The sequence below is a fragment of the Penaeus japonicus genome, unplaced genomic scaffold, assembly GCF_977035675.1.
Source record: "Penaeus japonicus unplaced genomic scaffold, GWHDUDI00000001_assembly GWHDUDI00000018, whole genome shotgun sequence".
NCBI lineage: Eukaryota > Metazoa > Arthropoda > Malacostraca > Decapoda > Penaeidae > Penaeus > Penaeus japonicus.
In genome coordinates this window covers 404,749-429,225 of record NW_028234420.1, presented here as the reverse complement: position 1 = coordinate 429,225, position 24,477 = coordinate 404,749, and the positions used below count along the sequence as shown (strand labels likewise).

At 40.3% G+C, this 24,477-nt stretch overlaps 3 non-coding genes across 3 annotated transcripts; all 3 read right to left on the bottom strand.

The window, feature by feature from the left end:
* Positions 1–22,715: 22,715 nt before the first annotated feature.
* TRNAW-CCA (transfer RNA tryptophan (anticodon CCA)) lies at positions 22,716–22,788 on the bottom strand. The gene has a single exon. It is a non-coding gene; the product is annotated as a tRNA-Trp (tRNA).
* A 1,428-nt stretch (positions 22,789–24,216) lies between these two features.
* Positions 24,217–24,288, bottom strand: TRNAT-GGU (transfer RNA threonine (anticodon GGU)). The gene has a single exon. It is a non-coding gene; the product is annotated as a tRNA-Thr (tRNA).
* A 14-nt stretch (positions 24,289–24,302) lies between these two features.
* Positions 24,303–24,375, bottom strand: TRNAG-UCC (transfer RNA glycine (anticodon UCC)). The gene has a single exon. It is a non-coding gene; the product is annotated as a tRNA-Gly (tRNA).
* Between the last annotated feature and the right edge of the window lie 102 nt (positions 24,376–24,477).

Here is a 24,477-nt window from a genome sequence, read left to right as displayed (position 1 = left end):
ACCAATTCTATGTGACGTATGCAGATGAACAAGACGATGATTTAACTTGGGATAACCGTACTTATCGTCACCACAGGTCCTTTACAAACAAATCGCTTTAACTCGGTACTATACTGGCGGTTATTATAATAATAATGACCTTAAGCTCAACAGTTGGGGGCCTTTCGTGTCTTGGCGACAACCTGTTTGGCGTGAATGGTTTTACGTACAAGGCGATTTAAATTATTTACTGGATTTTTTCGTCGTGAAGATCGTAGCCTATTTCCCAAGAGCTATGGTCGTTTCGGAAAGCGTTATTTTAATCACTCTGCATGAATCTTTAAGCTGAACTGTGGATAAGTTTCGACTTATCCACTGATGTTGATAAAACGCCTGCCATCCTTTAACTTCACTGAGCCAGTTGTAAACAATTCCAAAAGTAAAAAACTTTCATCGGACCCCAAAGTCGCCTGGAAATTTGGCATATACATTGTTTCGTAAGTCATTCGCCCAATCGCCCTAACTTCTTTATCAACTAAAGCATCGTCTATTTTAAGACTTGGATGTACTGCTATAGGTAGCGCCATTCCCCCTTTCCCATCATTAGCTGCAAGTTCATAGTTCTGACCATTTTTTTTCAATATACCAATCACAGCAGCCTGTGTGTTTTGTCGTAAGAACATGGCGTTATGTACTGAAAGATCTGTGGTATTTGCATTGCGCTTTTCAACAGGTGGAAGTTCATATGCCATCACTACTGTTGTAGCTAAACTGAGTAATATAGAACAGCCTATACATTGAATTTTTTTAAATTTATTCATTTAATCTTATTGATAAAAAAGCCTATCTTTAAGATAGGCTCTGTTAAAACAAATGACGACTTATTTAAGCAATAAATTGTTAATACGTTTTACATATTCCGCAGGATCATCATGTAATCCCCCTCAGCAAATTACGGCATACTGATCAAAGCGTACCCATTGGCTAAATCATCAAACTGGGCCGAACCTTCCAATTTTTTCACTAAAGGATGTTCTGGGTTAATTTCCAGAATTGGTTTAGATTCAGGTACAGCCTGACCCGCTTGTTTTAACATACGAATCAATTGCGGCGAAAGGCATCGCATTCACTTGTTCTAGACCGGCTGGTGAGTCCACCCACGCGTAGTCCACACGTACCTCTTTGGTCTTAGCTTTTAATGAATCAGAGAGTTTTTCAACCACAGGTTTAAACTGTTCTGCGGCAGCTTCAAGTGCTTTTTTCTCTTCTGCATCTTGTAAATCACCAAGATCGACTGCACCCTTTGCGACATTTTGCATAGGTGTGCCATCAAAGTCATGCACAAACTCCATCGCCCATTCATCAACACGGTCTGCCATAAGCAAAACTTCAATGTCTTTTTTACAGAACAATTCGAGTTGTGGTGAGTTTTTCGCAGCCGCTAAGCTATCGGCAGTCACATAATAGATGGCTTTTTGCCCTTCTTTCATGCGTGCTTTATACGCTTCCAATGATGTTGATACTTCATCATTGTTCGAAGTAGAGAAGCGTAAAAGTTTTAGAATACGTTCACGATTACCAAAGTCTTCACCTAAACCTTCCTTGATTACTGAACCAAATTCAGCATAGAAGGTTTTAAATTTGTCTTGGTCAGCCTGATCTTCTGATTTTGCTAAAGCATCCAATGTTGTCAATACACGACGTGCATTTCCTTCACGGATGGTTTTCACATCACGGCTTTCTTGTAAAATCTCACGGCTTACGTTAAGCGGCAGATCAGCACTATCCACCACACCTTGTACAAAACGTAGATAATTTGGAATCAGATTGTCTGCATCATCCATAATAAATACACGTTTTACATAAAGTTTAATGCCTGCTTTAGCTTCACGTGTGAAAATATTACTTGGTGCTTTACTTGGAATATAAAGCAATTGGGTATATTCAGTACTGCCTTCAACTCGGTTATGTGCCCAAGCCAATGGTGCATCAAAGTCATGAGTTAAATTCTTATAGAATTCTACATACTGCTCTTCAGTAATTTCGCCTTTGCTACGTGTCCACAAAGCACTTGCTGAGTTAATCGCTTCCCATTCATCTGTTTTAACATAATGACCTTGTTTTTTCTCTTCACCTTCAGCAGCTTCTTCTTCCTGCCAAACTTCCTTCTGCATTTCGATAGGTAAGCTGATATGGTCAGAGTATTTATTGATAATTTGTTTAACTTTATAAGATTCTAAATAATCCAGCGCATCATCACGCAAATGCAAAATAATCGACGTTCCACGTGAAGCCTTCTCAATTTGTTCAACTTCAAAGTCACCCGTACCGCCACTGATCCAACGTACACCTTCTGATGCATCTAAACCTGCACGACGAGATTCAACGGTAATTTTATCAGCAACGATAAAACCAGAATAAAAACCTACACCAAACTGACCAATCAATTGCGCATCTGCTTTTTGATCACCAGATAACTTTGACATAAAGTCTTTAGTGCCCGATTTAGCAATCGTCCCTAAGTTATCAATGGCTTCTTGTTGGCTTAAACCAATACCATTGTCTGAGATGGTGATTGTTTTGGCATCTTTATCTAAGCTTACACGAACATGTAAGTCTGGATCATTCTCATAATATTCAGGATGGTTAATTCCTTCAAAACGTAACTTATCACATGCATCTGAAGCATTTGAAATCAGCTCGCGTAGGAAAATGTCAGGGTTAGAATAAAGTGAATGCGTCACTAAATGTAAAAGCTGAGCCACTTCTGCTTGAAAGCTATGCTTTTTTGAACTGTGTTGTACGTTCTGTTCACTCATAAAATCACTCCGTAAATTCATAACGCTTTTTTATTGAATGCATTAGAAATGGAGTGGTTTAAGCATATTTCAATAGGCAAATTTAATTTTTTTTTAAAATGGGCCTTGTTGATAAACTCGATTCATATAAATCTCTAGTTTTTGCTGACGCATTTGATACGCATCGGTTTAAACCAAAAGTTGATTGTCCTGACATTGATTGCGCAGTTGTAACCATTTCACTTGCTGATCCTGTATCACACCCCGTGTTCCCATCGGAACGAGTTTACGGATAATGGTATAGGTGGTCGCCATTTTGACATCTGCATCGTTTAAACTGCGATGCTCACAAATGGCATGTTCACTTTTGGTTTGCGCATGCTCACAATTAAAACTTGCAGCATTGGCTATAGTGCTGCTACTTAACCCTACAAATATTATAAAAATTAAATTTTTCCCTATCATGTCAAAGTCTTATTGATGTTTTGATAGAATAAATGGATTTAATCAGCGCTTATATAGCTAAAAATAACTATTTTTTATTGCTTCTTGTTTCAATATATAAGGCTCTGTAAAAATAAAAAAACTCGGTAAATTTACCGAGTTTTTATGATTCTAAAGCGAACTTAGAATCTATAGCTATAACCCAAAGTATAGATAACTGGATCAATATCTAAATCAAATTTTGCAGCAGTGGTATTACCCGCTTTAACAGTCACTTCTGGACTTAATTGAGCATAACGGGCATCAAAGAAAACACCCCAGTTTTTTGCATCAGCAGGTTGGAAGTTAAAACCGATTTGACCAGCAAAACCAAAATCATCTTTAACTTTAACCTTAGTGCCCGCCAATGCCCCAGATGATTCCTCATCCCATGCAAGGAATGCTGTAGCCACCCACACCAATATATGGTGTAAAACGTGTAGAGTTTGCTAAAGTTATATTTAAATCGTTTCAGTTGGTGGTAAGTGTTTAAGGTTAACTGCTATATTCACTTCTAGTTTCACATCGTGCGCTTAATTGGTGTCGCTAATAAAACTTCCGCAGAGAAAGGTGTTTCACCAAAGATCTATTTACAGAAGGTGTAAAAGCATAGTCGATGGGTCTGTTTCACAGTACCAACACCAGCAACTTTGGTGTCTTGTGTTGGTGCAATCACCGAACCACCAACTTTGACTTGCCAATCTGCAAATGAAGCAGAAGAAATTGCCATTAATGCAATAAGAGCAGTTTGCTTTAACATTATAAATACCCCAGCGTTGTTATTAATAAACATTAAACATAGGTGTTAATAATATTGCAACATTTATTTAAATCAAGAATTGTTATATATTTTCAAATAACTGTTATATAAGAAAATTTATTTTAATCATATCAAAATGGTTGGTTATAAAAATCAACCAAAATTAATCAACGAATTATTGAGCAAAATTTAATATAAAAAATGCGATTCATATTATAAATTAACAATATCTATAAAAATAAATTTAACCTCATTTTCGGGGCTTTATATTCAGAGAAAAATCTAGCCTTCATAACCTAAAAAAAAGGATGATGAAATTCAGCCAATCAGATTGGTATCTCTAAAATTTTTATTAAAAAAATTTAAAAGTGCATTAAAAACAGAGGGTTAATCTAAATTATTGATTTTTTATCAATTTTTAAAATTAGGAAATTAAATCAACCTATGCTCACAATCAGACATCATTATAATGATATGTTACATAGTCTAAATCATATTATTTAAATAGTTTATTTTATGATGAAAGAATTACTATATTTTAATCAATAAAAATATAGTAATTTATATATTCATACGAATTTTATTATAACCTTTTGGAATCATAATACCTTGCTTAATATCATTTACTAAATTATTCCATTTATTTTCAACACAGTTCTCCAAAGGTTCTGGATAATTTCCTGTTCGATTAAAATTTTCCCATCCATCTATTGAAACCCCTAAAAACTGTTCAATTGACCGTATCGCTTTATCTAATGATTCATATTTAAGATTAATATCTATCCCTGTATCCTCATCACTTCCATCATAATAAAAGTAGGATATTAATATTTGATCTTTGTTCAAAAAACCAATTACTCTCATATAATTCCCATACTCTTCTAATAAAACTCTATCTACTACAACAGGTTTGGTCATACCAACTTCAATATAACTCACTAATTCACATATGTTCATATTTACCTTTTCCATATTACCTGATGTCCTATTACCAATCAGGTATCTCTATGCCGTGATTTGAAAGTATTTTTTTATGAATTGGAGCAGTATGATCACCAAAGGTTTATAACTCACCTTTATATGTTTCTATTTGATCAGCCAAATTACCACTCGCCTTATTATTTAGGCTTAGATAATTGATAATCTTGATCGGCTGATCTTAATTCTGGCATATTATTTAAGATTTTTCCTGCAGTTTAAATATCAAAAACTATAATACTCCCATCTTTACAAAGAATCATCCAAACCCATCTATTTAAATGATTATTGTCGAAACAGATATAAAAAAGGATGTTTAGATCTCATCATAAACAGTCTTAACTTAAAAAATAAACGCTACAGCACCCGCGCAGCAATCCAACCAAACACCAATAATGGAATATTAAAATGGATAAATGTTGGAACAACCGTATCCCAAATATGATCATGTTGCCCATCTACGCCCAAACCAGCCGTAGGTCCCAAGGTCGAATCTGAAGCTGGCGACCCCGCATCTCCTAGTGCTGCCGCAGTACCAATTAAGGCAACAGTTGCAAGCGGAGAGAAGCCGAATTGTACACATAAAGGAACATAAATGACTGCAAGTACAGGCACACTTGAAAATGATGAACCAATTCCGATCGTTACAAATAAACCAATAAATAACATCAAGAAAGCAGCCAACGCTTTATTATCACCAATCAAATGTACAACACCGTTGACCAACTGATTAATATCCCCAGTATGGGTCATCACGGATGCAAAACCCGCAGCAGAGATCATAATAAAAAACGGACCAGTGCCATCATACGCTCCCTTGTTACAAAAACATCATCCGTTCTTGCATTTAAAAATCCCTGCGGCAGAGAGAACAGAGAACCCGACCAAGCCACCAAGAATCATGAGCCTGAATACAATTGAGAGATGAGGGTTAAAATGATTGCCAGCAATGCCATAAGAATAGTTTTCTTGGCAATCACAGGAGCTTCTTGCTTGGCTTCTTGCTCTAAGGCAATACCATCAGCTTTTAATACCTCAACATTTACCGCACGAAGTGGTTTATCTAAATCAATCGTGGTAATTGGTGCAACATTACGATCAACATAAATACGCGGTTTACGATAACTGACAAAAACGGCAAATAAAGTACCAATCACCATACCCAATACAGGAATAGCCATCCCCATAGGCATCATGCTTCTTTCAACATGCAGATGATAAGCAGCGCCAATTTTGTTGATATTCCCCATCAGAATTTGTTCAAGAAAAATTGCACCAAAGCCTACAGGCAAGGAAGAGATAAGGTTGCGACTAAACCTAAGGTCTGTCCACTTGCTGCGGCACGACGCGTCGAGTTTTCAAGTGATTCATCTCTTATAATAAAACGGTGGAAACTATTGGACAGGAATAAACGCAATATGCACAGGGATTAAGTTTTGTGAACAAATCGCGGCAATCAGTAAAATACCCAATAATAAGAATTTTACTTTGGTTGCTTGTTTCTGCGTGGCTTCCATACCGAGTAAGCCGATCAGTTTATAGGCCAATAAATCAGGCAAGCCTGACTTTGAAAGTGCCAAAGCGAAAGCGCCTAATACCGCATATGCCAAGGCAACTTCTGCACCATCACCCAAGCCCGCATTAAATGCTGTAACAGTATCTGACAAGCTTAAACCTGCAACCAACCCACCTATAATTGCTGAAATAACCAATGTTAAAACAACAGAAACTCGTGCCAGTGACAAGATAAACATCACGGCAATCGCAATAACGACAGCATTCATGGAGAAATTTACGAAAATTTGAAAGCCGATATTTTATCAGATTCACTACAATGAAGCTGTAATTTAGTCGAACTGGTCATAAAATGAATAGGCCATGTGAAAAAATGGCCTATTTTTATAAGAGCTCACATTACTTTAAGCGAATCAACTCTCACTATTTTTGAGTGCAAATGTTTGAATATATTGTGCAATCTCTTGTGGTTGGCTAAGTACTGCCCAATGGTTTGCATCAACTTCTACACGTTCAAAATCTGTTGCCCATTTAGGCACTTCATCAATCAATTCTGGGCTTACAAATTTATCTCTTAACAGTACAACAGCCTGTACAGGACATACTGCATAACGCTCACGTGGTCGAGTTAAACGTGGAAGAAAGTTAGCACGGTATAGTCCGATACCATGTTCACCATCTTTTGCAATATTTTGGTTTAACGGTAAGCCTTTCTTTTTCTCAAGTTGCGTTAAAATTGCGCCCCAGCGTTGTGGACTAAAGAAATGCCAAACGGTCGGTGCAAGAAATGGTAACTGGAATGCAACGATATACCAAGATTTAAATAACTGCTTAAATATTTAGGGATTTTCATGCAAGAACTGTTCACGCATCCAAAAAGCAGCATGATCTAAACAAGGCCCAGACATGGTGGTATAAGACAAAATACGATTTTTAAATTTAGGTTCAGTCACAGATTCCCACGACTGAATCGAGCCCCAATCATGCGCTGCAAGATGAAAATTACGATTGGCAGTAGTCTAATTTAAACACAACTCTAAATCCAGAGATAGCGTGCCTAAAGCATAATTCACGCAATTCGTTTTCTGCACTGAAGACGGTACTGCCCCACGTTATCTAAGTAATGATGTAAAATTTTGAGATCAATTGTTCAATAATCGGTTCCCAAACTTCCTGATTATCAGGATAGCCATGCACTAAAACCAATGCAGGGTTTTCAGCATTACCCCATGTTTTTGCATAAAGTTTTTGCTTATCTTGTGTGGATATCCAATAAGTTTGCACTTGGATTGAGTCACCTTTTATTGTTTTACCATTGGCTGTGATTCGAGTACGAGGGCATTTGGATCAATGCCACATTCCATTCAGTTCTTTATTATGGTTTAAAAATCGATAACTAGAATTGACCATGAATGCGCTAATCAAAAAACTACAGACAATCCCATTTGTTTCCAAATTTATGTTGAATCATTTTTCTCCATATAAAGGTGCAGGGAGTGAAATCGAAAAAATTGATCTAAAAAACTATCATGTTCGGGTCAAAATGCCACTGACACATAGCAATCAAAACATTGTTGGTGTGCACTTTGGCGGTAGTTTGTATTCAATGGTTGATCCATTTTATATGCTTCTTTTAATGCATCATCTGGGTCCGAAATATATGGTTTGGGATAAAACCGCAAGCATCAATTTTCTTTCCCCTGGACGTAGTACGGTTTATGCAGATATTCGTTTAGATGCGATTGAAATCGAACATGTCAAAGATTTAGCTGAAAACTATAGTCCCAGTCCTATCGTAACTATACCGTGAATTATTTTTGAGATTCTGCGTTTAAGATTGCTGAGGTACAAAAAACCGTATATATCCGTCGTAAAAACCCCCACCCCTTAAAACGCTAAACAAGATTAAAATCAGTCTTGCTAAAACGAAATATCAACAGATACAACAAGAATGCTGAGGTGGTCAGATCTTTTAAGCTTAGATATGAATAGGAATAAAAAATAAGCGCATCACGTAATCAGCAATGCTAATACGTTGCGCTTATTTTTATTGAGTCTTGGGTTTAGACGCTTACTTATTTTGCTCAATAGCAGCACCAGCACCACCACCGATCGCGCCACCAATTGCAGCACCAGCATCACCGCCAAGAACACCCTTACCAAGGACTGAACCAATACCCGCACCGATACCACTATAGGTTGCATTGCGATTTGAACCATTGTTGGCTTTGCTTCCTACAGCTTGCAACCACCGCTCACCAACAGCAGCAACCCACGGCCATTACCTGCATGATTACCTACACCGCCACCAACAGCACCACCAAGGGCCGCTGAAGCAATACGCTTATCGTTTGCTGACATGTTTTCACAACCTGTAAGCATCACAATAGGTAAACTCACACACATCATAGTCATTACTATTTTTTTCATGTTATTCATCCTTTCTATCTGAACTTACAAATGCAATTGATTAAGACTGATTTTATGAAAACACTAATTTATGGATTAAATTAAATTTTCATGTTGCCATTTGTAGTCTTTGATTATCAAAGATGCACAATCGAATTTAAATAACATTCATGTTAATAAGAAATTATTAGATCGCTTTCATAAAGCAAAAGATGATCATGTTGAGTGAATCATATTGGTATTGAAAGTTCATTCTCCCTCTGGGAGAAGGCTAGGATGAGGGAAATTTCATGTTGATTTATGGTTTTAAAAAGGAGTTATGAAAGAAGTCTATCTTTGAGCAATCACTTTCTAGTTAAACATTTAAAAACAACGGGTTAATCATCAAATAACTCATATTAAATCTTAATTTTTTTATTTAAATTTTTTGTTTGAGGAAATACGAGTAACTTGCATACCCAACAAGCACTCAAGATTGCCACCCCTCGCTGCGCACTCCCCCCTGAACACCAAGATAAAGCATAAAAAAGAAGTTCAGCAAAGACAACACCGAGTTGATAGTGATACAAAGGATTGGAATAAATAGCCATTTCGACCTAATCCTATGGTCATATCTTGTTGAGCGAAATGCCATTGCATCATCGAAACACTAAACCAGATAAACCCCAAGAAATACATAACAACCCACAAGCAATCCGCATCCCACAAACTTAAACTGCGCTGTCTGGAGGCGGTTGTTTGAGTGTGTAGTTTGACGCCCTTCTTGCCAATCATCATGCAAAAAACAAAAAAAACGGCCCAGACGCTGCTCCAATAGCGAAAACTATGCAGTCCACACCGACACAAATCATTCATCCAATCACCGATAAAAACAACCGTATAAAAAGCCCAAGATACCCAAAACCTTCACCGTTTTGAATCTTTAATTTTTTCTGTGTATGATTTGAAATACATCGTGCTGCCCCAAATTCATTAACTTCTGGCTGATGCTGTAAAAAACATCAACATACAGGACGGGAACGAACATGACTGACCAGTAAAACTATCCCCATATATTGGGTCTAATTTTAATTGCCATTTTTTTAATGTTTGTAACTGAGCGTCTACTCAGTATATTAAACAAAAAAGGACGCCCTAAGGGCGTCTTCTTCATTTCAAAAGCTGTTTAACTTAGAAAGAATCTTCGTTTAAAGCTTGAGAGAATGCTTGATCAACTTCAGAGAAATCATTTACAAGCTCATGCTCTGCAGCTTCTGCTTCTTGACGACGACGTTCTAAGTGGTATGCAAGACCAGTACCTGCTGGAATCAAGCGACCTACAACAACGTTTTCTTTCAAGCCACGTAAATCATCTTCTTTACCTGTTACAGCCGCTTCAGTTAACACACGTGTTGTTTCCTGGAACGATGCAGCAGAGATGAACGAGTCAGTAGAAAGCGATGCTTTGGTAATACCCATCAATTGACGTTCATACTTCGCAGGGAACTTGTTCTGAGCCAATACCGCTTGGTTTTCGCCCACAACGCGGATGTAATCCACTTGTTCGCCTTTGATGAAGCTAGTATCGCCGCCATCAGTGATATCAACTTTACGCAGCATTTGACGTACGATGACTTCGATATGCTTGTCGTTGATTTTTACACCTTGTAAGCGGTATACATCTTGAACTTCATTCACGATGTAGTTGGTTAATGCAACTTCACCTTTCAAACGCCAGATGTCATGTGGGTTTTGTGGACCATCAGAAATGGTTTCACACCACGGTTCACATGCTCACCTTCAAACACTTAATGGTAAACGCCGCCATTTTTGGAAATCAACTCTTCATAAATTTCAGAGCCATCATCTGGTGTAATCACTAAACGGTTCTTACCTTTGGTTTCTTTACCAAAGCTTACAACACCTGAGATTTCAGCAAGAATTGCATGTTCTTTCGGCTTACGTGCTTCGAACAAGTCAGCTACACCCGGCAGACCACCTAACTATCACGAGTACGTGATGAATTCTCTTGTGGTACAACGACCAATAACGTCAACAACCACCGATCGTCTCACCATCACGAACAGTCACGATCGTGTTTTGTGGCAAGAAGTAGAACTGTTCGCCGCCATCGGTTGTATCCAACACGATTGCAGGACGCAAATCTTTACCAGAAGCAGGACGTGCTGTTACAGGTAAAATTTCAACAGTGGTCATACCTGTTGCACTCATCAGTTTTCGATGTTGGCAGTTTACGCCTCCGAAATTTGGGCTGAAAGGTGCTTTACCAGACAACTTCTGTAACCAAATGGAATGTGTATGCGGATCCCAAGTTGACAACAATACCGCCGCCTCTACAGGTTGAAACCATCATTTTTAATCAAGATAGAAACGCACACGTATGGGAAGTTTTAATAACGCTCACGTTCGCGACCTAAATCATCAGCGATACCGATTTCACCTGAACGTGAAACAGACACCAAGTGACCTTTGGCATGTTGAACAGTTTTTAACGTATGGAACGAAACGTTACTGTACACTTTATTACGTACTTGTACGCTATTTGCAGCAGACGTTCGGCTTGCAGCACCACCTACGTGGAATGTACGCATGGTTAACTGTGTACCAGGTTCACCAATTGATTGCGCAGCCATAACACCGACAGATTCACCTGGATTCACCAAGTGACCACGCGCCAAGTCACGACCATAACATTTAGCACATACACCGAAAGTCGAAGCACAGTTTACAACTGAACGTACTTTAACTTCATCGACACCCGCATCTTCAAGATACGCCGCAATTTTCTCGTCAATCAATGTGTTACGTGGAAGCACAACTTCATCTGAACCCGCTTTTTTCACGTCTTCAGCAGTTACACGTCCTAATACACGTACACTTAATGGCTCAATGACATCGCCACCTTGAATGAACGGAGTCATTACAAGACCTTCGAGCGTACCACAATCTGGCTCAGTAATAACCAAGTCTTGCGCAACGTCGACTAGACGACGTGTCAAGTAACCAGAGTTTGCTGTTTTAAGTGCTGTATCGGCCAAACCTTTACGCGCACCATGTGTTGAAATGAAGTACTGAAGTACTGTCAAACCTTCACGGAAGTTTGCTTTAATCGGTGTCTCAATGATCGAACCATCTGGTTTCGCCATCAAACCACGCATACCTGCAAGCTGACGAATCTGAGCTGCCGAACCACTGCACCTAGTCATGGGACATCATGTATTACTTTTGAAATGATTTTGCTTCCCTCGTCTCTCAACCCTGTTTGTTTTTCACAGTGGTGAAAGACAAGTTGTCCATCATCGCTTTAGCAACCTGGTCATTGGTACGCGCCCAAATATCGACCACTTTGTTATAACGTTCGCCGGCAGTTACGAAACCTTGCTCGAATTGTTGTTCAATTTCACGAACTTCAACTTCTGCTTTTTCGATAATTGCTTGTTTTTGTGGCGGAATCAACATGTCTTCCATACCCACAGAAACACCAGAACGGGTTGCTTGACGGAAGCCCAAGTACATCAATTGGTCAGCAAAGATAACAGTATCTTTCAAACCTAATTTACGGTAGCAAGAGTTAATCAACTTAGAGATGTTCTTTTTAGTCATCTCAACGTTGATTTGTTGGAAATCCATACCTTCAGGAACAACTTCCCAAAGTAAGCAACGACCAGGTGTCGTATCTACAACAATAGTTTGATGCTCACGGTTACCGTTTTCATCAATCACTGTTTGGTGTACACGTGCTTTTACACGCGCATGTAAGTCAACTTGACCTGTTGCAAGTGCACGGTTTACTTCGTGAGTGATCCCGCAAACACCATGCCCTTCACCTCTTTGGCATTGATTGCATCACGGTGGAAGTAATACAAGGCCCAAGACAACGTCCTGAGAAGGTACGATGATCGGCTCACCGTTCGCAGGTGACAAGATGTTGTTGGTCGACATCATTAACGCACGAGCTTCTAATTGAGCTTCAAGTGTTAATGGAACGTGAACCGCCATTTGGTCACCATCGAAGTCGGCGGTTAAACGCAGCACAAACGAGTGGGTGTAAAACGGATCGCTTTACCTTCAATTAGAAATAGGTTCAAATGCTTGAAGACCTAAACGGTGAAGTGTTGGCGCACGGTTCAACATCACTGGATGTTGACGAATTACAGATGCAAGAACGTCCCAAACTTCAGGAGTTTCACGCTCAACCATTTTCTTCGCAGCTTTAATGGTTGTTGCTTGGCCAGAAGCTTGTAGCTTAGCAAAGATAAACGGCTTGAATAATTCAAGTGCCATTTTCTTCGGAAGACCACATTGGTGCAAACGTAAAGTTGGACCTACAGTAATTACCGAACGACCAGAGTAGTCAACACGCTTACCAAGTAAGTTTTGACGGAAACGACCTTGCTTACCTTTGATCATATCTGCCAAAGATTTCAAGCGGGGACGTTGTTTCGAACCGGTAATTGCACATTTGCTCAACCACGACGACCATTTGTCCAATAACGCATCTACAGGAACGCTTGTAACATACGTTTTTTTCGTTTAACGCTACGAGATAATGTCTGGTGCTCAGCAAGGTCAAGAAGACGTTTTAAACGGTTGTTACGGTTGATCACACGACGATAAAGATCGTTCAAGTCAGAAGTCGCAAAACGACCACCTTCAAGCGGTACCAACGGACGAAGATCAGGTGGAAGTACTGGAAGTACATTCATCACCATCCATTCTGGCTTGTTGTTTGACTCTTTGAACGCTTCCATCAACTTCAAACGTTTAGAGGCTTTTTTAAGCTTCGTTTCTGAAGTTGTGTTCGGAATTTCTTCACGTAAACGAGAAATTTCAGCTTCAAGATCGATGTCTTTCAACAAATCTTGAACTGCTTCTGCACCCATTTTTGCGCTGAATTCGTCACCATGTTCTTCTAACGCAGTGAAGTATTCTTCATCGTTAAGAAGTTGGTACTTTTCCATTGGCGTCATGCCAGGATCAGTAACCACATAAGATTCGAAGTACAATACACGTTCGATATCACGTAAAGTCATATCAAGTAATAAACCGATACGGCTTGGTAATGATTTCAAGAACCAAATATGCGCAACTGGAGAAGCAAGCTCGATGTGACCCATACGCTCACGACGAACTTTTGCAGTTGTTACTTCAACGCCACATTTTTCACAAATGACGCCTTTATATTTCATACGCTTGTATTTACCACACAAGCATTCGTAATCTTTTACTGGACCAAAGATTTTGGCACAGAATAAACCATCACGTTCTGGTTTAAACGTACGATAGTTAATGGTTTCTGGCTTTTTAACTTCACCGTGAGACCATGACTTAATCATTTCTGGTGACGCAAGACCAATTTTCGGATACGGTCAAACTCTACTGGAGCGTGACCATCTGAATCCGTCTTTTTGCGCATGATATCGAGCAAGTCTTTCAATTTTTTTCTCCGTGTGTCGAAGCGCTTTTCAGGCTACGACTGGGTCACAAATATTGTTTTTTCACTGAATTTTAATCCCCCTTGATCCCCCTTTTTCTAAGGGGGAAAGTCCCTCTTTCATAAAGAGGGATTTAGGGAGATTCAATGGTGAAGTTTAGTCACCATTTTTCAGTTCAATGTTGATACCTAAAGAACGGATCTCTTTGGTCAATACGTTAAACGATTCAGGCATACCCGGATCCATATAATGGTTACCATCTACAATGTTCTTATAGATGCGAGTACGACCTTCAACGTCATCCGACTTCACAGTAAGCATTTCTTGAAGTGTATAAGCAGCACCATAAGCTTCTAGTGCCCAGACTTCCATCTCACCGAAACGCTGACCACCGAATTGTGCTTTACCACCAAGCGGTTGTTGAGTTACAAGTGAATAAGAACCAGTAGAACGTGCATGCATCTTGTCATCAACCAAATGGTTCAACTTGAGCATGTACATATAACCAACAGTTACTGGGCGGTCAAAACGCTCACCTGTACGTCCGTCATACAATACTGTTTGACCTGTACGTGAGATACCACCAAGCTCAAGTAACTCTTTGATCTTGCTACTTTCCTTCTGCAACCATCAAAAAACTGGCGTAGGCTAAAGGAACACCTTTACGCAAGTTACGCTGATAACACCAAAGTTTTCTTCATCAGTTAAGCTATCAAGATCTTTCTTGCTCGGCTCGCCACCCAACTTTGTTATAAATCTTGTCCTAAGAAATCACGAAGCTCAAGAACGGTACGTTTGCTCTTTCATCATCTTGTCGATCTTATCGCCAAGACCTTTTGCAGCCATACCTAAGTGAGTTTCAAGAATCTGACCCACGTTCATACGTGATGGTACACCCAATGGGTTAAGTACGACATCAACTGGAACACCATGGATGTCCATGTCGGCATGTCTTCAACAGGCAAGATGTTTGATACAACACCTTTGTTACCGTGACGACCCGCCATCTTATCACCAGGCTGGATACGACGTTTTACAGCTAAGTAAACTTTAACAACTTTCAAGACACCTGTTGTAAGCTCATCACCTGTAGAAAGTTTGCGTTTTTTCTCAGCAAATTTCTCATCAATCTCGTAGCTCTTCTCTTTCAAGAACACTTGAATTTGAGTTAAGCGTTCAGCGATGCCTTCATCTGTTGGTTGAACTTCTAAAAGATCAACAAGCTCTAAACCAGACAATACATCTTCAGATAGCTTATCACCCGCGCTTGGGTCGCTTACCGCTGTGGTGGGGGGGGTGGTGGGGGGGGGGGGGGGGGGGGGGGGGGGGGGGGGGGGGGGGGGGTGGGGGGTTGTGGGGGGGGGGGGCGCCCGATTCGACTTCTTGGCCTTTTAACAAACGGTATAATACGTTTTCACCGAGTCTAACCACTTCTTCGAAGATTTTGAATTCTTCTTTCAAGTCTTTACGATAAGCATCAAGTTGCGCTTTCTCAATCGCTTGAGCACGTTCATCTTTCTCGATACCGTCACGTGTAAACACTTGAACGTCGATGACTGTACCTTTAACGCTTGAAGAAACACGTAAAGATGAATCTTTAACGTCTGCCGCTTTCTCACCAAAGATTGCACGAAGTAATTTTTCTTCAGGGGTTAATTGTGTTTCACCTTTAGGTGTCACTTTACCAACAAGAATATCACCCGCTGCAACTTCAGCACCGATATAAACAATACCTGATTCATCAAGTTTAGATAACGCTGCTTCACCTACGTTAGGAATATCGGCAGTGATTTCTTCCGCACCTAACTTCGTATCACGTGCAACACATGATAATTCTTGAATATGAATTGACGTTAAACGATCTTGCTTGAAGAAAAGAACAACGTTCAAGATAATAAAATCGAGTCTTCGTAGTTATAACCTTCCAAGTCAATCATGGAACGCGACACGCATGTTCTGACCCAATGCTAATTCACCACCATCAGTTGATGGACCATCAGCAAGAACGTCACCACGGCCGACTTTATCGCCCATGCTCACAAGCACTTTTTGGTTAATACATGTGTTTTGGTTTGAACGCGTGTATTTGATCAAGTTGTAGATATCTACACCTGCTTCACCCGCGATCATTTCATCTTCGTTGACACGAATAACCACACGTGATGCATCTACAAACTCAATGCGTCCGCCACGTTTCGCGATCACACATACACCAGAGTCGTGCGCTACGTTTGCTTCCATGCCGGTACCCACAAGTGGTTTATCAGCAAGCAATGTAGGAACAGCCTGACGTTGCATGTTTGAACCCATCAATGCACGGTTGGCATCATCGTGTTCAAGGAATGGAATAAGTGATGCAGCGACAGATACAACCTGTTGAGCAGATACATCCATATGCGTCACTTTTTCAGGTGGCATACGAACGAAGTCACCTTGGTGACGTACTGAAACGAAGTCTTCTGTTAAATGTCCATCTTTATCCAATGCAGAATCGGCCTGTGCAATAACAGTACCTACTTCTTCAATTGCAGATAAATATTCAACATCATCTGTTACACGACCATCAACAACGCGACGGTATGGTGTTTCCAAGAAACCGAAGTTGTTCGCTTTTGCATAAACAGAAAGCGAGTTGATCAAACCAATGTTTGGTCCTTCAGGTGTTTCAATTGGACATACACGACCATAGTGAGTTTGATGTACGTCACGTACTTCAAAGCCCGCACGTTCACGTGTCAAACCACCAGGCCCAAGCGCAGATACACGACGTTTGTGTGTAATTTCTGACGAACGGGTTTGTTTTGATTCATAAACTGTGACAATTTGGCTTGAACCAAAAGAATTCTCTTGATTGGCACAGCAACTGGTTTCGCATTGATCAAATCTTGTGGAGACAAGTTATCTGTTTCAGCTTGGTTTAAACGCTCTTTAACAGCACGTTCAACACGAACTAAACCAACACGGAATTGGTTTTCTGTCATTTCACCAACAGAACGTACGCGACGGTTACCCATGTTGATCCGGATTATCTCAGCGACTTCACCTTTACCGTTACGATTTTCTACCAGTGTTTTCAATACATCAATGATGTCCATCGTTTAGAAAGAATACCTTCTACTTCATCACGAGACTTCTGAATTCTGTAGCCATACTTCGTAATGGACGGACCCAAACGGACGGTTGTAAACTTCATACGACCCTACAGGCGATAAGAACATGCGCTCTCCTAGAGAAGAATAAGTTATTGAATAAGTTTTCAGCCGCTTCTTTCGTTGGTGGCTCACCTGGACGCATCACTTTGTAGATTCTACAAGTGCTTCTTCACGACCAGATGTTGTATCTGCACGTAAGGTGTCAGCAACAAAAGAACCACGATCGATGTCATTGGTGAACAGGATATTAAATTGTTTAATACCACCTTCAGCAATTCTGACCAAAATCTCATGACTTAATACAGTGTTAGCAGTAATTACTTCACCGTCTTTAAGTACGATATCTTCAGCAGTAATACGCTCATACAAATATTCATCTGGAACTGGAAGTTTAGTTAAACCAGCAGCTTCCATTTGACGTACATGGCGAGCATTAATACGTTTACCTTGTTCAACAATGGCTTTACCATCATTGTCCACGATATCAAATTGAGCCATTTCACCACGAAGACGTTCAGGCACAAGGTCAATCTGATAGCTACCCATATCAAGATATACAGGTACTTTTTCGTAGAACATATTCAGAATTTGTTCATTGCTATAGCTCAATGCACGTAACACAACAGTCGCAAGCAATTTACGACGACGGTCAATACGTACAAAGACTAAATCTTTAGCATCAAACTCAAAATCTAACCATGAACCACGATAAGGAATAATACGTGCTGAATAAAGCACTTTACCGCTTGAATGCGTTTTACCTTTATCATGGTCAAAGAATACGCCTGGTGAACGGTGTAATTGAGATACGATTACACGCTCAGTACCATTGATGACAAAGGTACCATTCTCAGTCATGAGTGGCATTTCACCCATGTACACTTCTTGTTCACGTACGTCTTTAATAGATTTCGTTTCACGATCTTTGATGATCAAACGAATTTTAACGCGCATTGGTGCCGCAAAGGTTGAGCCACGAAGAATACATTCGCGAACATCAAACTCTGGTTTACCAAGACTATACTCAACGAATTCTAAAGCAGCATTGCCCGAATAACTTTCAATAGGAAAAACTGAACGAAATGCAGCTTGGAGACCGATATCTTCGCGATTTTTTTGGTTGTTTGTGGCCGTCTTGCAAGAATGTTCCTGTACTACGAGCGTCGACTTGAATCCGGCAGAAGCAGGTACGGAGCATGCATAGACCTTGGGGCAATTTTACAACCAAAATTCTTACGGATCCGTTTCTTTTCGGTATATGAGTATGCCATCTGGAGTCCTCGGAAAGTGTAAACCAAGCCCGCCTGCAGAACGAACTTGAAAGGGATTTACCAGGTCGATATGACCACCACTTTTATACAAATGCTGACAAATTTTCCCCAAGTGGTTACAAAAACGCTTAGCAATATTTTAAAATGGAAAAAATATTGAGTTAAAGCGGTTTGATTGTGTTTATTTTATTTTTTAAAAATTGATGGTTTTTCTACCAATCAGAATCTAAAATCGAGCCGATTATTGTAACGCAAAAAGGCTGATGACCCAAGAGCCATCAGCCAATTTTTGGGGTCAAATTAAAATTCGACCCCTAGCGAAATTACTTAACAGTAACTGTAGCACCAGTTTCTTCAAGGTTTTTTCTTAAGTTCTTCAGCTTCTTCTTTAGAAACGCCTTCTTTAAGATTTGAAGGAGCGCCTTCTACTAAGTCTTTAGCTTCTTTCAAGCCAATGACCAGTTAAATTCACGTTACTGCTGCTTTAATTACAGCCAAACTTTGTTAGCACCGAAAGAAGTCAATTCAACATTGAATTCTGATTGCTCTTCAGCAACAGCAGCAGCAGGACCTGCAGCTACAGCTACAGCAGCAGCTGATACGTTGAATTTCTCTTCGAAAGCAGAGATAAGTTCAACAAGTTCAAGAACAGTTTTTTCAGCAACTGCGTTTAAGATTTCTTCGTTAGTTAAAGCCATGAGAATAACTCCAAATGGATATTGAATGGTGTGTGAAATTTATTAAGCTTATGCAGCTTCTGACTCGTTTTTCTCTTTGAGCGCTGTAATAAGGCGACCCAATTTCGAAATAGGAGCTTGAAGAACATTGGCAAGCATAGTAAGTGCTTTTTCTTGGTTCGGAAGATTCGCGATAACGCTAACGTCAGCACCTTGATAAAGTTTGCCGTCAAATGCAGCAGCTTTAAGTTCAAATGCTTTGTTAGTTTTAGCAAATTCTTCAAACAAGCGAGCAGCTGCGCCCATGTCATCTTCAGAAGTTGAAAAAGCTAGAATAGTTGGACCAACAAGGTTTTCGTCTAAGATATCAAATTGAGTATCTTCGAAAGCACGTTTAGCCAAAGTGTTACGCACGATACGTGTCTTAACACCTAACTTACGAGCTTCAACACGAAGTGTAGTCAATTGTTCAACTGTTAAACCTTGGTAGTCAGCAACAACAGCAGCAAACGCGGTAGAAGCAACTTCATTTACTTCCGCAACGATCTGTTTTTTGTCTTCGATAAGAAGAGCCATTGTAAAACCTCCTAACGGTGATTTATGCAATCCACGGACTGCACTCCCAATTCGTAAATCAATCTCTTGACTTACACGCGGAGGAGGAATCAATCACACCACCGCGTCTACTCAGACTGGTATTTTAAGAAGCGAAATTCCGAAGATCCTCCCCCTCGCCTGAGGTCTTTGACGCTGATAAATTTTACACTCTATCAAATTCAAAGTCCGCCTGATGATCAACAAAGCAATGCTTTATCAATCCACAAGAAGAAAAGCTTAACCTCAATAGAAGTCACCACTCTTTCTTGCGTAAAATTTGAAGTAACACTTCAAATTTTACTCAGGACTTTAAAATTCTTTTATCGCAATATAATTATTTGAAAAATAATTATTTTAGAAACGTTTTGCACATCAACAACAAGAACCAGGAACCCTTAGTATTGATCTCAAGTGAGCTTTTGGATGTAGATACCTTTAGAAGTCGCAGGTTTTGCTTTCTTAAGGTCAGCGATAAGCGCTTCAACGTTTGAACGAACAGCTTCAGCAGTGAAACCTACTTGACCGATCGCAGCGTGGATGATACCCGCTTTGTCTACACGGTAACGTGCTTGACCAGCTTTTGCATTTTTAACTGCAGTAGCAACGTCAGGAGTTACAGTACCCACTTTAGGGTTTGGCATTAAGCCACGTGGACCAAGGATCGTACCTAACTTACCAACAACACGCATTGCATCTGGAGCAGCAATAACAACGTCGAAGTCTAAGTTACCCGCTTGAATGCTTTCAGCAAGATCATCAAAACCAACGATGTCCGCGCCTTCAGCTTTAGCAGCTTCAGCAGCAGCGCCTTGAGCAAACACAGCAACACGTACAGTTTTACCAGTACCTGCAGGAAGTGTAGTCGCGCCACGAACAACTTGGTCAGATTTACGAGGATCAACACCTAGGTTTACCGCAACATCCAAAGATTCTTTGAATTTTGCAGCAGGTAGGCTGCTAAGAACTTGTACTGCTTCTTCCAAAGTGTAAACTTTGTTTGCTTCAATAGCTGCAGCAATGGCTTTTTGACGTTTAGTTAACTTTGCCATGTCTTATAGCTCCACTTCCAAGCCCATAGAACGCGCAGAACCAGCAATGGTACGTACACGTGCGTCTAAATCAGCACCAGTTAAATCTGGTTCTTTAGTAGTCGCAATTTCTTCTAACTGAGCGCGAGTCAACTTACCAACTTTAGTTTTGTTTGGTACAGCAGAACCCTTTTGGATACCAGCAGCTTTCTTAAGAAGAATCGCAGCAGGTGGAGTTTTCATGATGAATGTGAACGACTTATCGTTGTACACAGTGATCACTACAGGAATTGGAAGACCTTGTTCAACTTTTTGTGTAGCAGCATTGAATTCTTTACAGAATGCCATGATGTTAACACCACGTTGACCTAGTGCAGGACCAATCGGTGGAGATGGATTCGCTTTACCAGCTGGAACTTGCAGCTTGATATAGCCGTCAATCTTCTTAGCCATTTCAAATTACCTCTGGGTACAAACGCCTTTTAGAGCTCCCCAACATTTCAAGTAACGATACCGTTACAACAACAATGCCCGATCCATAACAAATCGGGCGCTTTCAAACAGTGCAAATTAAATTGTTTTTTCGACTTGGCGAAATTCCAATTCAACTTGAGTTGGTCGATTAAATACATTAATCGTCAACGTTAAACGTGATTTTTCGTACTGAACTTCTTCCACCACACCTTTAAAGTCTGTGAATGGACCGTCAGTAACAAGTAATTCTTCACCCGGCTCAAACATCGTCTTAGGACGAGGTGCTTCACCTTTATTGTGTACACGTGCAAGAATCGCATCAGCTTCTTTTTGCGTAATTGGTGCTGGCTTTTCAGCTGTACCACCGATGAAACCTAATACTTTTGGACATTCTTTAACAATGTGCCAAGTTTCATCATTCATTTCCATTTCGACTAACACATAGCCAGGAAAGAATTTACGCTCTGATTTACGTTTCTTACCATCCTTCATCTCTACCACTTCTTCGGTAGGAACAAGGACTTCACCAAAACTATCAGCAACAATGCCGCATACGCTGGATTCGATCATTAAGTGAACGCATCACTTGTTTTTCATAACCTGAATAGGCATGAATAATGTACCAACGTTTCATAGCTCTCTTACCCGATAATAAACTTCATAAACCAACCGATGATATAGTCAAAACACCACAAAATAATTGCGGCAACTACAACAACGAGGAGAACTTGCCATGAAGTGGTTACTGTTTCATGTTTCGTAGGCCATGTAACTCGACGCAATTCGATACGAGAGTCTTTAAGCAAACGAACAAAGCCTTTGCCTTGATGGGTGGCGTATAATAAACCTAAAGCTACGATGATACAAGCTAAAATTACCCCAATACGCACCCAGACACTATTTGCAGGTGCCCAATACGCTGGAAGATATTGATTTGTCATCAACGCACCGCCAAATAAAGCCAATGCTATGATCCACAAAATAAAATCAAATGGAGAACTTGTCTTCACCATTTCAGCAGAATTGTTGCTTTGAGGAATTGCCGCGCCGCCCATTGCGTCACGTGATTTATCATTCGACATTTTTGTACTCGTCGTAGGTTTCGCGACTTATTATATGACCAGTTTAGCCGACATCAAGTTTTTTATTTAAAAAATGGCAGGTCAGGAGGGACTCGAACCCCCAACATTCGGTTTTGGAGACCGACGCTCTACCAATTGAACTACTGACCCTATAAACAAACCGAGAGCCTAAACTCTCGGTTTTTAGATACAAACATATGTAGCGGTTATGGCAGTTAACTTTAGCAACTTTACACAACCACCACAACTGTTACGAACCACCTTCACGGATTCGCACAAAAACCGTAGGACCTGGGTCCATTGCGATTGGTGAATTAGTTCTAACCTGACATTTCAAACGTTGTCACCTGGCATAAACCATTTCAACGCCGTCTTGTAATTGGATTGCGCCAGTTACATCAGTTGTACGGAAGTAGAACTGTGGACGGTAACCGTTAAGGAACGGAGTATGACGACCACCTTCTTCTTCTTTAGAAAGTACATATACTTCTGCGTCGAATTTAGTGTGCGGCTTGATTGTACCTGGTTTAGCAAGTACTTGACCACGTTGTACGTCTTCACGCTTAGTACCACGTAAAAGAACACCACAGTTCTCGCCCGCACGACCTTCGTCAAGAAGTTTACGGAACATTTCTACGCCAGTTACAGTTGTTTTAACTGTATCTTTGATACCAACGATTTCAACTTCTTCGCCGACTTTAACGATACCAGATTCTACACGACCTGTTACCACTGTACCACGACCAGAAATAGAGAATACATCTTCGATTGGCATCAAGAATGCTTTATCGATAGCACGTTCTGGTTCTGGAATATAAGAATCAAGCGCTTCAACAAGTGAAAGTACAGCTGATTCGCCATATTGACCAGCATCACCATTAAGTGCAGCAAGTGCTGAACCACGGATGATAGGTGTGTCATCACCTGGGAAGTCATAAGTAGAAAGAAGTTCACGAACTTCCATTTCTACTAATTCAAGTAATTCTTCATCATCAACAAGGTCACACTTGTTAAGGAATACAAGAATATAAGGTACACCTACTTGGCGAGAAAGAAGGATGTGTTCACGAGTTTGTGGCATTGGACCATCAGTCGCAGCACATACAAGGATCGCACCGTCCATCTGAGCAGCACCAGTGATCATGTTTTTAACATAATCGGCGTGACCTGGGCAGTCTACGTGAGCGTAGTGACGAATTGGAGAATCGTATTCTACGTGTGAAGTATTAATTGTAATACCACGTGCTTTTTCTTCTGGTGCAGAATCGATTGCTGCGTAGTCTTTAGCTTCACCGCCGTAAGTTTTTGCACAAATTGTTGCAATTGCAGCAGTTAAAGTTGTTTTACCATGGTCGACGTGACCAATTGTACCCACGTTTACGTGTGGCTTATTACGTTCAAACTTAGCCTTAGCCATGTTAATCTTCCTCGTTTACGTCGAACACGAGTTAAACAACTCAGCATCGACAATCGTCTAAAAAACTAGACACCCTAATACTTTGAAAGCAGAGACTAATAAGCCTGCTTTTTGAGAGAAACGCGGTGTGTGTAAATAAACTCTACCAAAATTGTATCTGGAGCTCTTATCGAGATTTGAACTCGAGACCTCTCCCTTACCAAGGGAGTGCTCTACCACTGAGCTATAAGAGCATCATCTTCGATGGAGCGGGAGACGAGGGTCGAACTCGCGACATGTAGCTTGGAAGGCTACCGCTCTACCAACTGAGCTACTCCCGCTTAATGTTGGTAATTACCACTTATCGAAGTAATGCGTGGGTGAGAGAAGGATTCGAACCTTTCGAAATCTTTCGTGCAATTTCGTCGCCACCTTTACCGCTC